Genomic DNA, 13,909 nt, shown 5'->3' with positions numbered 1-13,909 from the left:
AACCCCGGCTAGAACTGTGCACATCAGAGAGGCCCGCCTAATTTATGGAGCTGAAAAAGCGCCAAATACTTACCTCGCGATTCTCCTTTATCTGTAGGACCGTTTCTAGCTCGGCATGGCACAGCACGAACTGCTGGGGGCGGATCAAAGGCATTGTGAGCAAGCACTGCTGGCGTGGCGGGGGGGGGGGGGGCAGGGGCGAGGCTAGGGCCTGGCATCATTTTGAGTGCCGGCAGTGTTGCGCATGTGCGTTGGAGCATGCTGGCACACAAACAGCCATCTTTAAGGGTACATGCAGAAGAGTGATTTTTAGTTTTGTGGAGCTGTGCAAAGCCTTCTGACTGATTTTTTGTGCCTGAAGGAGTGCTGTTAGCAGTACTGTGGAAAAAATCAGCTGCTGGAATCAGTGAGTGCTGCTTGTTGCTGCTAAACTTCCAGAACAAGTGCTGCATAGATGCATGCAAAATAAGGACTGTGTGGTTTGAAAAATCAGAGTGTCAATTCAATACAGCAATGGAACAACGCCCACTAAGAACGAAGAATTTCTTGCATGAGGAAGTGGAGACATTAGTTAACGTCATTGAGCAGAGATGACAGGAGCTGGATACCAGCAGCAGAGGTCGCACAAAAGTGCTACCCAAAAAAATGAAGAAATGCTGGAACCAAGTTGCAGAAGATTACTGCGCAGTGGTGCACACCATGAGATCTGGAAGCCAGTGTAAAAAGAAATGGCACGACCTTGGTCAAGTAGTTAGTGTATGTAATATTTTCATTTTTCAATGGAATCTTAATTGTAAATGTGACCATCTGTATTTGTCCCACCCTGCAGAAAAACGCACTCTGTAAAAAGTTATATTTTAATCTTTGCAGAAGAAATTGGCCCACAACAAAAGGGAAAGAACTTGAACAGGAGGAGGCGTGCCAAATCTGCATCCACTGACACCCTTGGAACAGAGGGTCACTGCATTGATGAGTCATACATGGAGAAAAGCAATCAGTACAGCACAAGCTGGGCCCACACGCGAGGGAGAGGGTAAGTCCTGAAAATGCATCGTGGCCTTTCAAATCAACCCGCTGCCTGGTCTGCTATGTGTGAGACTGTGTGAGACTGCTGAGACGTCTCATGCCACCCATCCTGTCCTCTCCTGTGCTGCTAACCATTTGACTGTTCTGATATATTTTGCAGAAGTTGATGCCAATCCTGAAGATCCTGAACATACGGAAGAAGAACTAGATGCAGACGATCCAGACCAAGGGTGGCTGCAGGGATTGACTGAAATGTCTTCAGGGGAGACTTTAGAACTTAATATTTATGAGCCCACATCAACGGACATCAGTGTTTCAAACCCTTGCACAGGTTCTGGTGCCACATTCTATGGTTTCACAGATTTCGACGTTGTGGGTCCCAGTGGTGCTGGAGGTGTAATACAGCAATTTACACCCAGGGCCCCACCATCCCAGCCCGCGGCTCCCACTGGAGTGGTGCCACATGCAAGACCCAGGGCCCCACTGTTCCAGCCTGCACCTCCCACTGGAGTAGTGCCATGAGGCAGACCCAGGCAGAGGGGAAGGAGAATCGAAACACGCTCTCCTGAGATGCAGCATGCAACAGATGTGGCTCAGATTGTGGCATTAGGTGTGCAGAGCAACGACCTTACCCAATCACTCGTGGGCAGCATCAGTGGAGTGGGTGAAGAGGTAATGGTACTGACGGGAGAAATAGCAGTAATGACATGGGAAATGAGAGAGGGAATGTCAGAGGGAGTGCAAGTGACGGCATAGGCCATCAGGGAGGGCCTGGGTGAGGTAGCTGCTGCAATAAGGGCACACAGCCCGGCCAATCAAATTACACTCCCATGAAGAAGTGAACATTTACTGAGATGTGGATGAGAGATGGTTGCAGCCTTTCTTTGCTGCTTTTGTTCTTGTTCTTGATGTAAATGTAGTAACTTTTTTCAAATTGAAATTGTTTTGTAAGTTTTGTAACTTTACAACTTATAAGTGATCTTAGGGCATTTAAGTGATCTTATAGTGCAAATGCTCTCACATTTTGTAAGTTATTTAATTTTGCACCTAAAAAGTGATCTTAAAGTTTCAGTGATCTTAAGAGTGTAAGATTTTTCAAATTGAAATTTTTTGTAACTTTTGTAACTTTACAACTTATAAGTGATCTTAAAGTTTTTAAGTGATCTTAAAGAGTCATATTAAAGTAAAGTTTGATACAACAAATATTTTATTACACTAACGTGCAGTACATTGTGAACTTTTCAATAAAATATTTTTTCATGAAAACTGAATCATGTTCCATTAACGCAGCACAATATAGGGACAACTCCAAAAAATAAACATGTCCATGTGGAACAGTTGTCGCAGAGCCCTCAGGCATCAGTAATTGAAGCGTTCACGGATGAGCTGCTGGCGCAGGGCTCGAGCAATCGTTAAAGGAGCACGATGGACGGCCCTCCTCCGACCTCGTGCTCCGGCATCAGGCACTTGCATGCTTTCCTGAGCGTCATCATCATCCTCATCCTGCTCTTCCAAATTAATATCATCAGGCACTCTTCCCTCATGTGGGTCTTCTGGTTCCACTACCAGCTCCTGCTGCCGCATGATGGCTAAGTTATGCAGCATGCAGCACACAACAGTGAAGTGACCGACAATAACGGGGAGTTCTACAAGTGGACTCCGGAATGGTCCAGGCATTGGAAAAGCTGTTTCAAGATGCCAATGGTCCTCTCTATGATGCTGCGCATCTCAATGTGCGACATGTTGTATTGATGATCAGCTTCTGTCCGGGTTACGGGTAGGGGCGTCATGAGCCAGGTGGCCAGGCCGTACCCTTTGTCTCCCAGTAACCAACTCTGCCCTTCTGGCTGCTGCTGAAACATGTCAGATATAATGCTGTCGTGTAGGATGAACGCATCATTGGTGCTTCCAGGGTATCTTGCATCGACTGACATGATGCGCTGCTTGTCGTCACACATGAGCTGGAGTGGAAACCTTTACTATTCCTGTACTGCTCGGCATCCTCCACAGGTGCTCGCAAGGCTACGTGGGTACAATCAATACAGCCTTGTACCTTTGGGAAGCCAGCAATCCTGGAGAAGCCCACAGCCCTGACATGCATTGCTTGGCCGGTCATTGGGAACCTGATGAAGTCATTCCTCCGCGCATACAGTGCAGCCGTGACCTGGTAAATGCAGGCATGTATTGCATGTTGAGAGATGGGACACACATCTCCAGTTGTAACTTGAAACGATCCCGAGGCATAGAAGGAAAGTGCAGCTGTAACCTTCACTTCAACAGACAAGACAGTCAGCGGTCTGCTTCTCGGCTATAAATCTGCTCTCAGCATATCACAGATCTCAATGACAACTTCTCTGCGGAAACGCAGCCTTTTGACACAACCAGCCTCACTCATGTCCAGGTACGAACGCCTGACTCGATATTGCCGACGTGGGTAAGGCCTCCTGCCCATCAGCCTACAGGCTATGATGTTCCTGGTGCGGTGAGCTCTAATCAATTCTCTCTTATGCAGCGAATTGATGGAGAACCATTGCATAATCCGTGGTGTTGATAATGCAGCACCCATACTTGAAGTACAAATTAAACTTTCAATGGTGCTGGCTGGCTGGCTGGCTCTCCCTCCCTCCCGGTGTTTTTCAGGCCTCCCTTACCCCCTGGCCGAACAGCCGAAATATCGCAGCTCGCTTTGCTGTGGCCGGGCTCTGTGGACGCTGCCCTTCCTCCCGGTGCTTTTCATGCCGCCCCATCACCTGGCCGAACAGCCGAAATATCGCAGCTCGGTGCCTGCTGCCGCTGCTTCGATGGAGAGGTAGGAAAATGTTTTTTTTTTATTGATTTATTTATCATTTATTATTGATGATGGCTCTTTATTGGTAAAAGTGAAGTGTTTAATGCTTGTAAAATCCCCTAACTTCCCTCTAACTTCCCTTCACTCCCCCCCCATCTCTCGCTCCCTGTGCCTAATTCCTAAAATGTAGGCAAGGTTTTTCTGAGCGTACAAAAATCTACACTTACTCCATTTTAAGTTAGTTTGGAGTAAGTTTTCGCTGCCTAAACTTGCAAAACAGGCGTAAGTGGCTGGTAACGCCCCCTTTTGAAAATTAAAACTGTTCTAAAACAAAACCAGTCTAACTAACTAGAATTGGAGCAAACTAAATGCCGAGAATTGCAATTTCCAAAATACTCCATACTAAACTAGTTGCTCCTAAAAAAATAGGAGCAACTCGAGCCGAAACTTGAGCCCTGGTTCCTGTTCAGAGAAATTATATAATTTTGCACCTGTAATGGATTCCGACAAGCTTGATTCACATAAAGGGCTTTTCCTGTTCCCAAAGGTTTGTCGCATTACTACCAGCAGTTTAAGATGTCACATTTATTAACAATAATTAGAAAACTTAAAAGGCTCTCATTCAGGCAGTAGATTTGAATAATGTTAACCAGTAGGCTATCACCATGATTACCGCCACTGAAGAGGGAACTGAGGTGGTGCGGAAGTAATGACACCACTGGAGGGGGAGTAGAGGAACAGAAAGATCTCGGAGTACAGTTATACAGAACTTTAAAAGTTAGACTGCTTGTGGAAAATGCCATAAAAAGGGCAAATGGTATCTGGTTTTATATATTGGAGCATTAAATATAAATGTAAGAATTTGAGGAAGATTCTGCTCAAGGCATTGGCCAGGTAGTAGTTGGAATATTGTGCGCAGTTTTGAACATTCTTAATAGAAAAGATTCTGGGGCCATGGGAAAGGTGCAATGTAGATACCAGGCATGAGAGGATTATAGTTATGATGAGAGACTCAAAAAAACTAGGAAATGTATTCACTAAAGCTCGGAAGTAGGAGATAACATGAAATTCTTACCCCATAAATTGTATCATTCAGATTATTCTTTCAGATACAAAAAATAGTGTTATGAATGTGACACATGCATGTCAATTTGAAAATGTTATTCATATATTGGTCTATTAAACATTATGGAGATCTGAGATGTGACTTTGCGAAAGCACTGTAGTCCTTATATCCAAAGGATGCAATTTATGGGGTTAGAATTTTATGTTATTCACTACCTTAATGATAGCAAAGAAAAGCAAGGTATACCAAAACTGCAGCAGTGGATAACAGATTGCTGCATTATTGGAGGTTTAAAAAGCTGCTAATCAATATTTGATGACATTTTATTATCTGTGATTGTTGTTAAAAGATGGCATTATGATCTAAGCCCAAAGCTATTAACCAAGCAAGTTTCTCAATGGAATTGTAATACTGGAAAGGTATTTTCTAATCTGAACTGTTAGATAATTAAGTCTAGGTAGCATGATAGGATGAGTGGATTTTCAAAATTCCAGGATATTCAAATAGAGGTCCTACTGGCTTCCATGATATCTGCCTGTGCCCTTCCTCTCCATTGTTGTTTCAACCAGAATATTCTTGTGCACCTGACTATGGCAACAGTTCCACAGCATTTCCCATAACTGGGCCTTGTCCCCAGTGACCCAGAAGCTGTATTTTTCTGTAATCTGCCTTGTAAGAATGTCATGCCCTGAGGATTAACAACTATCCTATTTGGGGGAATCTGCTTGTTGGATTTAACATGGAGTCAGATTATGCTCCTACATCCACTTCAGATTGGCTGACATCAAACAGAAATCAGAGGGATTTTTTTTCAGACTACAACCACTAAAGTACTTATCTATAAATGAATAGAAATTTGGGCAAATATTAAGCAACATACTATAATTATAATACAAAACATATAGACAAAAATCATTAGAGATTAATTATCCTTCATAACAACCTCTTCAGCTATACTGGACAAAGAAAGTTTCTGTTGGAATAGGTTCTGTGTGAACAACAAATACTGTCATGTATGTCACCATCTTGCAATGACTATAAGTATGTAACTGTAACTCAAGCATAGTGTACCTGTACCCTTGCAATGCACACCCTGACCACAGGGAGTGAGCTCCTCGCCTGGGCTTCCAGATGAGGAGCTCACTCCCTGTGGTCAGGGTGTGCATTACAAGGGTACAGGTACAGTATGCATGAGTTACAGTTACATACTTATAGTCATTGCAAGATGGTGAAATACATGACAAATACAACCCATTTTTCTCTTATATCGGTGTTGATATAAAGTATAGCCTTCCATCTAATATATCACCAACTAGAAGTTGCAAGAACTGCTTAACTGAATCAGACTCCCTCTTTTACTATACGATTTATTTCTGATGCTGGTTTGGTCAGGTGTACTTAGTAATAGCATATTGAAATATGACAACAGGTGATGTTACCTACAAAACATGAATCAGAATGTATTATGCGACTGTGGAACTCATCAGGATTTTCACAGCTCAATCAGCTCATTTTTATCTATTAAGATACAAATCCATTTACAAGATTCCAGTCAAACAAGCCTGTCAGCTAAGACATTGACCATCAATGCACAATTATTTCATTCAGATTACAGAAACATCTGTTTTTTACATTGAAATGATAATTATTAATTTAAATAAGACAAAATTCCAAATTTATGATACATGCCACACCTTTATACTATTGCAGTTATGTTGTATGCAATACAGGTGCAACGTCCAGAATCCAGAACTCCAAAAATCAGAATTGTCCAAAAACCAGACATTTTGCACATAGCTGATGGAGTCGGCCCGAATCTGGAACCATTGTCCGAAAACCCAAAATACAGCACGGATTCAGTAGAGGATTCCGGATCTGAAATCCCAACTGAATCCCTGCCAGATTTCAGGTTTTGCCAGATTTCGGACCTCGCTGCGCCTCTAGCTAAGCTGTTCCAGTACAACACTGGAATCTATCCAACAAAGTGGAAAATTGCCCATGTATGTCCAGTCCACAAAAAGCAGGACAAATCCAATCCAGCCAATTGCCACCCCATCAGTCTACTCTCAATCATCAGCAAAGTGATGGAAGGTGTCGTCGACAGTGCTATCAAGTGGCACTTACCAATAACCTACTCACTGATGCTCAGTTTGGGTTCCACCAGGACCACTCAGCTCCAGACCTCATTACAGCCTTGGTCCAAACATGGAAAAAAGAGCTGAACTTCAGCGATGAGGTGAAAGTGACTGTCCTTGACATCAAGGCAGCATTTGACCGAGTGAGGCATCAAGGAGCCCTAGTAAAACTGAAGTCAATGGGAATCAGGGAGAAAACTCTCCACTGGCTGGAGTCATACCTAGCACAAAGGAAGGTGGTTGTGGTTGTTGGAGGTCAATCATCTCAGCCCCAGGACATTGCTGCAGGCATTTCTCAGGACAGTGTCCTCGGCCTAACCATCTTCAGCTGCTTCATCAATGACCTTCCCTCCATCATAAGGTGAGATGAGGGGTTGTTCGCTGATGATTGCACAGCATTCAGTTCCATTTGCAATTCCTCGGATAATGAAGCAGTCCGTGCCCGCATGCAGCAAGGCCTGGATGACATTCAGGCTTGGGCTGATAAGTGGCAAGTATATTCAGGCAATAACCATCTCCAACAAGAGAGAGTCTAACCACCCCCCCCTTGACATTCAATGCTAGTGCCATCACTGAATCCCCCAGCATCAACTTCCTGGGGAACACCATTGACTTAACTGGATCAGTCACATAAACACTGGCTACAAGAGCAGGTCAGAGGCTGGGTATTTTGCGGTGAGTGACACATCTCATGATTCCCCAAAGCCTTTCCACCACCTAAAAGGCACAAGTCAGGAGTGTGATAGAATATTCTCCATGAGTTATACTGCAGCAACTCACCAAGGCTTCTTCAGCAGCACCTCCCAAATTCACAACCTCTACCACCTATGAAGGACAAGGGCAGCAGGCACATGGGAACACAACCATCTCCAAGTTCCCCATCAAGTCACACACCATCCTGACTTGGAAATATATCGCCGTTCCTTCATTGCCGTTGGGGCAAAATCCTGGAACTCTCCCCCTAACAGCACTGTGGGAGTACCTTCACCACACGGATTGCAGCGGTTCAAGGAGGCGGCTCACCACCACCTTCTCAAGAGCAATTAGAGATGGGCAATAAATGCTGGCCTGGCCATCAACATCCACATCCCATGAATACATTTTTTAAATAAATAATGGTGTTAATGATTAGATGTTTATTTTATATATATGTTATTTTAATTTCCTTCTTTCTGTTTATACTGTATATATGAAACGTGAAATGCAATAAAAAGTTAAAAAATGAATTCGAAGTTTTTAGATAATTCTTTTCTTATTCTTTTTCAGTAAAAGTACTGTAATTGGTATACTGGAAAAGGATTACCTCTGAGTATTATTTGTGCATAATGCAACCTCAACCCTGTAAAATTCAGTTCAAGAATTGCAACTCAAAAAACAACCATTGTAAAAGGTACATACTTTTTTAATTACTTTCCACCTTGTCAAGGCTCCTATTTAGTATATTAGTGGGTTGAGCTGAGTACACTTGTGCAACACTGGTCCATCTCTTGGGCTGCTCTTGGGATCAAGGCAGACATGAAAGGTTCCCTCATATATTCATTCCTCCAGCTAAATGCAACAACTCAAATCCATAAAGAAGGAAGTACAACATAACCTAATTTATAAAAACAAGTGGAGAGCATTTAAACAGAACCCAGTCTGTTAAGGCTTGATATATGCAATATTGGATCTGGTTTTCTTGTCATTTATTGGATTTTTTTGACTTAGTTGCCTTTAACCCATCTCCCCAGGTAGGGACATGTTTGAATCACTGACAGATTGATGAGTGCTCCTGTATCCTCAAAATTTTATATTTTCATTTTGATCAGTTTTATGATTATGCTTTATTAGTGAATGAGGTTTAAATAAAGAGGTGTTTTATCTTTTCCATTTATAACGATGTCGTTATGTCTGTGCCTCCCCTTCACACTTGCAATTTTCCTGATCAATCAGGAGATAATACTTGTTAATAGCTGGCTGTCAGTTTTTATACCAGTGTCCCATGAGTGGTACTTTTCATTAGTTAAAGAATCCCTTGTGTGCCTGACATAATTATTCACACAGAGGATAATACTCAAATTTAAAATTCCTTATTAAAAAAGCAAATTGCTAATATATCTACCGTAAATCGAATAGCTGTGGTACAGTATGCGGCAAGGTCAAAATATATATCAAGGAGTTCAGATGATGTTAGAAATTACTTCCTAGCTTTTACAATTCTCATCCTCATTTTCAAATCCCTCCAGCCCTACAACCTTCTGAGAACTCTGCCTTCCTCCAATTTTCGTGACTTGAGCATCCCAGATTTTCATCACTCCACCACTGGTGGCCGTGCTTTCAGTTACCGAGACCCTAAGCTCAGGAATTCCCTCACTCGATCTCTCCACCTCTCTACCTCTTTCTCATCCTTTAAAAGGCTCCTTAAAATGTACCTCTTTGACCAAGCAGCTGTCCTAATATCCCCTTATGTGGCCCAATGTCAAATGTTCTCTGATAAAGCTCTTGTGAAGTACCTTGTGATGTTTTACTATGTTAAAGGTGCTATATAAATGCAAGTACTTGTTGTTCAGTAGTTTTAAAGTCAAGTGAACCCAACGTGTGCTCCAATCTTATTGCCTATATATGGAAAGAACTGTATAATAATATATAGGGCCTTCATTGCATACATCAGCAAACACTGCACATTGAAACCTGTATTGTAGTATATGTTCTGTAGTATGTATTCTGTATCTAACCATGTCCTGAGGAAGAAAGACTAATTTTCCAACTTTGCACTGCCGGTGGTGCATCTGTCCTGCTGGAAAGCGGAATTGGAAAACTATGCACATTCATGCCTGAATTTGCAATACATGGGGGTAATTTTAACCCCCAAGAATAGGTAGGTAGTTAAAATATTGACTTTTAGATCGCACCCAACACCCGGCTCCAACGCACCCACTTCCAGGTTTAACAGAGGCATCCAAACTACTCACCGCAGTCGGGACCTTAATTAGTGTAGGCGGACGGGTACTGATCACAGTAATTAACGTCCTTATGAGACGTTAATTACATCTTTTAAAATTGAATTTCACTGACCTTTAAATTTAACGTCTCCAGCAGGAGTTTTCTCGTGAATCTCGCCAGTGAAATAGAGGTGGCATTGAGCTGAAGTTCATGTGGGTATTTAAAGTCCTGATTGCCCCATTAGAATAAAAGCTCATTTATTGCACCTAGTATTGGAATTCGGTGCATTTGCGCCTCCCGTTATCACTCCCTGGGGACGCTAACGGGGCACAAATGCCTTACCGCCCGGGCGCGATGCTGGCAATGACTCCTGCCATATTGACCAGGAGTTCAGCAGCGGTGCTACGGCATTGCATCCCGATCTCCTGCGCCTGGAGATCGTGACATCATCGGCGTGCGCATCACACCAGCCCTGGAATTGGCCTTCGACCCCTGCAGCAACGCGGGGCAATAAGAGTGACAGCTTCAGGGAACGCGTATCGGGCGGCCGGCTGCTACCAGGGCGAAAATTGAAAGGGAGGTGGCCGAGTGCAGAAAAAAAACCCTTTTCGTTGCCACTCCTCCTGCGGTTTCTTTGCGTGGTCGTGGCTGTGATCGCTCAGCCAGCACTCTGCTTGAGTGCTGGGCTGATCGCATGGCAGCCTCGCTCCCCGGTGATCCACATAGGTGCCTTTTCTCCTTGCAGAGTATGCAGCGTGGGCCCTTCCCCTTAAGTGAGGGAAGAGCCCCTCAAATCCCCATTAGTGCCACAAGAAGTAAGTGGAGTGCTTGATTTAGCGCTCCACTTCCTTCCGGGGGAAGTAACCTGAATTTCGCTAAGTCTCGCGCCTCTCGGATGTTACCGCTCCCAAACGGGACAATAATGAATTTCACCCCACTGTGTCTCAATTCCCCCTGGAAATCATTTAGCAGAGAGTTTTTGTGTGGATAAAGCTTTCTCAAAACTCTGGAATCTTTCAAACTGGCATGGTCAGGATGCGAGGTACGTTGGATGTGTTTGACAGCACGTCAGAAGAGGCAGACCATCAACAGCCACAGCAGCTGTGGTGGGATCAGCCAGTGCATAGGAGAGGGGTTGAGGTCACAGAAGGCACTACCCACATCATAGGGTTTACAGAGCCTCAGCCTCCTTGACCTCGTCGAAGACCAGTGCTTCCACAGGCTGAGATTGCAACTTCAGGTGGTGGCAGACATCCTCAATGTCCTAGAAGAAGATTTGCTCCCTGCTGGACCTGACGGACACACGTTGCCAGTTGCTGTGAAAGTCACCACCACCTTATTTTGCCTCTGGTTTCTTGCAGGGCACCACTGGAGACATAACGTGGGTCTCGCAGTCTGCTGCACATAAATGCATAAGGCAGGTGATGGGCAGATTGTTTGCCTGGGCTGGGAGTTATTTAAACTTCCCCAGCGATGACAATAGCCACAATGAGCAGACTACTCGCATTCCCCTCTCTGACTGGATTCCCACAGGCATAGGGAGACATCGACTGCACACACGTGGCAATCCGAGCACCACCACAGTAACCAGGAGTTTCTATAAACCACAAGGGATTTTCACAGCTGGTGTGCAACCACAAGAAGAGGTCCATGAAGGTGTGTGTCAGATTCCGTGGGAGCTGTCATGATGCTTTCACACGGCGGCAGTCCAACATTTCAGATCTTTCCGTTCCAGGAAGCAAACTTAAGGCAGTCTTGTAGGAGACAAGGGAAACCCCTTTCAAACTTGGCTCATGACATCTGTGAGGAACCCCACCAATGTGATGCAGGAGCACTACAATGAGAGCCACATGGCCACCAAGTGCGTCACAGAGCAAGCCAATAAATTGTTAAAGATGCACTTCAGGTGCCTAGATAGGTCAGGAGGTACCCTTCAGTACTCGCCAGCAAGGGTCGCCAGAATTATAATGGCTTGCTGCATCTACACAACATTGTGCAGCAGAGAGGATTGCAGGTGGAGGAAGATGAAGGCTCTCAATCACTCAACATCTAATGAGGAGAAGGAGGAATATGAAGACAGGGCACCCATCATCAGTCCAGCCGCATACATTGCTGCCTGGGCTGCCCAAATAATTGCGATACACAGGAAAACATCATAACTGCAATGCTGCGGTCCGCTCCCACCTCAAGCATCAACTCCACGCACCCCCCACCCCCCACACCTGCACTAAACAGTCCTTTAACCATGGATACAGCCACTGCACATCCACACAAGGAGTCCTGTCATGTATTCAGCATGAAACAAGTAAAAGGCCAAGTTGGCACTCGGGATGCAATAATGGACATGCCGTGGAAATAGTGCTAAGTAATAAATGTTATGTGTCCTTATAAGAAAAGGAAAGTTAACAACATAACATTTGGTCAAACACCCATGTGCATGTCCTTGATGAATTATAAAGGCTTTCTCTTGCGCTTCATACCGCTTCTATGTGTTGCATCCCATGTAGCTTCAGCAGAGGTAGAGGTATGCTGCTCAGATCCCTGCCCTGAGAGAAGAGATGCTTTTGGCCAATGCCCACTGGGTTTTGGAGCCCCTGAGGATCCTGCCAAAGACTACTGTACATGTGCAGGGGCAGACTCGGCCATCGGGAGAAGAGGCAGCATATTGGGTACTGGCTGGGATGGCGGGGGGGCTTCTGAGATAGTGCAACGGGTGAGACGTGGGAGCGCTTTGAGTGGAGTTCCCACTTCCATGTCCCTTTTTGGCATCATCCCTCGCCTGGGCCAGTGCCACATCACTCCTACTACTCTGCAGTAGATTAGCTTGGTGAAGATCAGTGGTGTGTTGTAAGGCCACGGATAAGGAATCTGTCATCCTGCTTAAGGTGGCAGACATGTTGGCATCCAATGTCTGCATGGTCATGCAAATGGCTTACATGGACTCATTTGGGTGCAGTGTTTGAAGCTCCATGTAGGCGCCCAATCTGTACATGGCAGACATTCTCGCTATTCGCAATCCATTAGCGATCAAGTTGGACGCCACCATCCTCTCCACTATTGTAGAGAGTGTGCGTGTCCGTCTGTCAGTACCTGGCTGATGCATCTCTAGGATTCTCCTTCTCAATCATAGCCCCCGGGGTTCAGCAGTTGTGTCCAGCTGAGCAGAGTTTGGAGAGGATCGAGTGCTAACTTTACTTTTGGGTTTCGCCCGCGCAATTCTAACCTACCACTTCGAAGGTGCCTTCACATTAATATCGGGGCCATTCAGTCCCAATGGGCTTGCCTCCTTGCTGGCAGTACAGAATCAGAAAATTATCTCTAGTGTGTAAACCTCTTGCACAAAATCAAAGTTAGTAATACTTACCAATATTGTAAAGTTCGTTTTTATTTCCAATTTAAAAGCCCAGGTTTTCTTGTGTTTTTTAGTTCAGTTTTTATTTCTAGCATCAAAATCCAGTGGAAAGTAATTAAAGGTCAGAAAATAAGGTAAATTATAAGAAAATCAGTAAAAAATCATTTTTTATTTTGAACGTCACTAAACCTCAAGAAAACAAGCAAAAGAATAACAAGGCACAGTTAAGCTAGTAAAACATCCATATTTATTTACACAGTTCACAGATTCCACTTTTATGTGCCTCAATGGCATTTCTAATAGTAACATACATTTTGGGGTATTTCTCTCAAATTTCATCAACAAGATAGAAAGTACTTATTTTCAAGGTCCCTGAATACTTTTTCTCACCAAATAATTTTGTGATGTAGTTACAGTTGGCAGTATTCTCAGATCAAGAGGGATTCCTGTATTTAAAAGGATGCCGCACTAATTAGCACAAAACTGTCAAATTTAGTTAATCTGTTATCTGCACAGATGCTGAGCACTTCTAGCAGTTTCTGATTTTGTTTCAGATTTCAAACATTTGGGGAGAGAAATTAACTCCTTTTTGCACCTCCCGTTAGCACCTCCAGGGGTGG

The sequence above is a fragment of the Pristiophorus japonicus genome, chromosome 2 (assembly GCF_044704955.1).
Source record: "Pristiophorus japonicus isolate sPriJap1 chromosome 2, sPriJap1.hap1, whole genome shotgun sequence".
In the NCBI taxonomy this organism is placed as follows: Eukaryota; Metazoa; Chordata; class Chondrichthyes; family Pristiophoridae; genus Pristiophorus; species Pristiophorus japonicus.
This window is presented reverse-complemented; position numbering follows the sequence as displayed.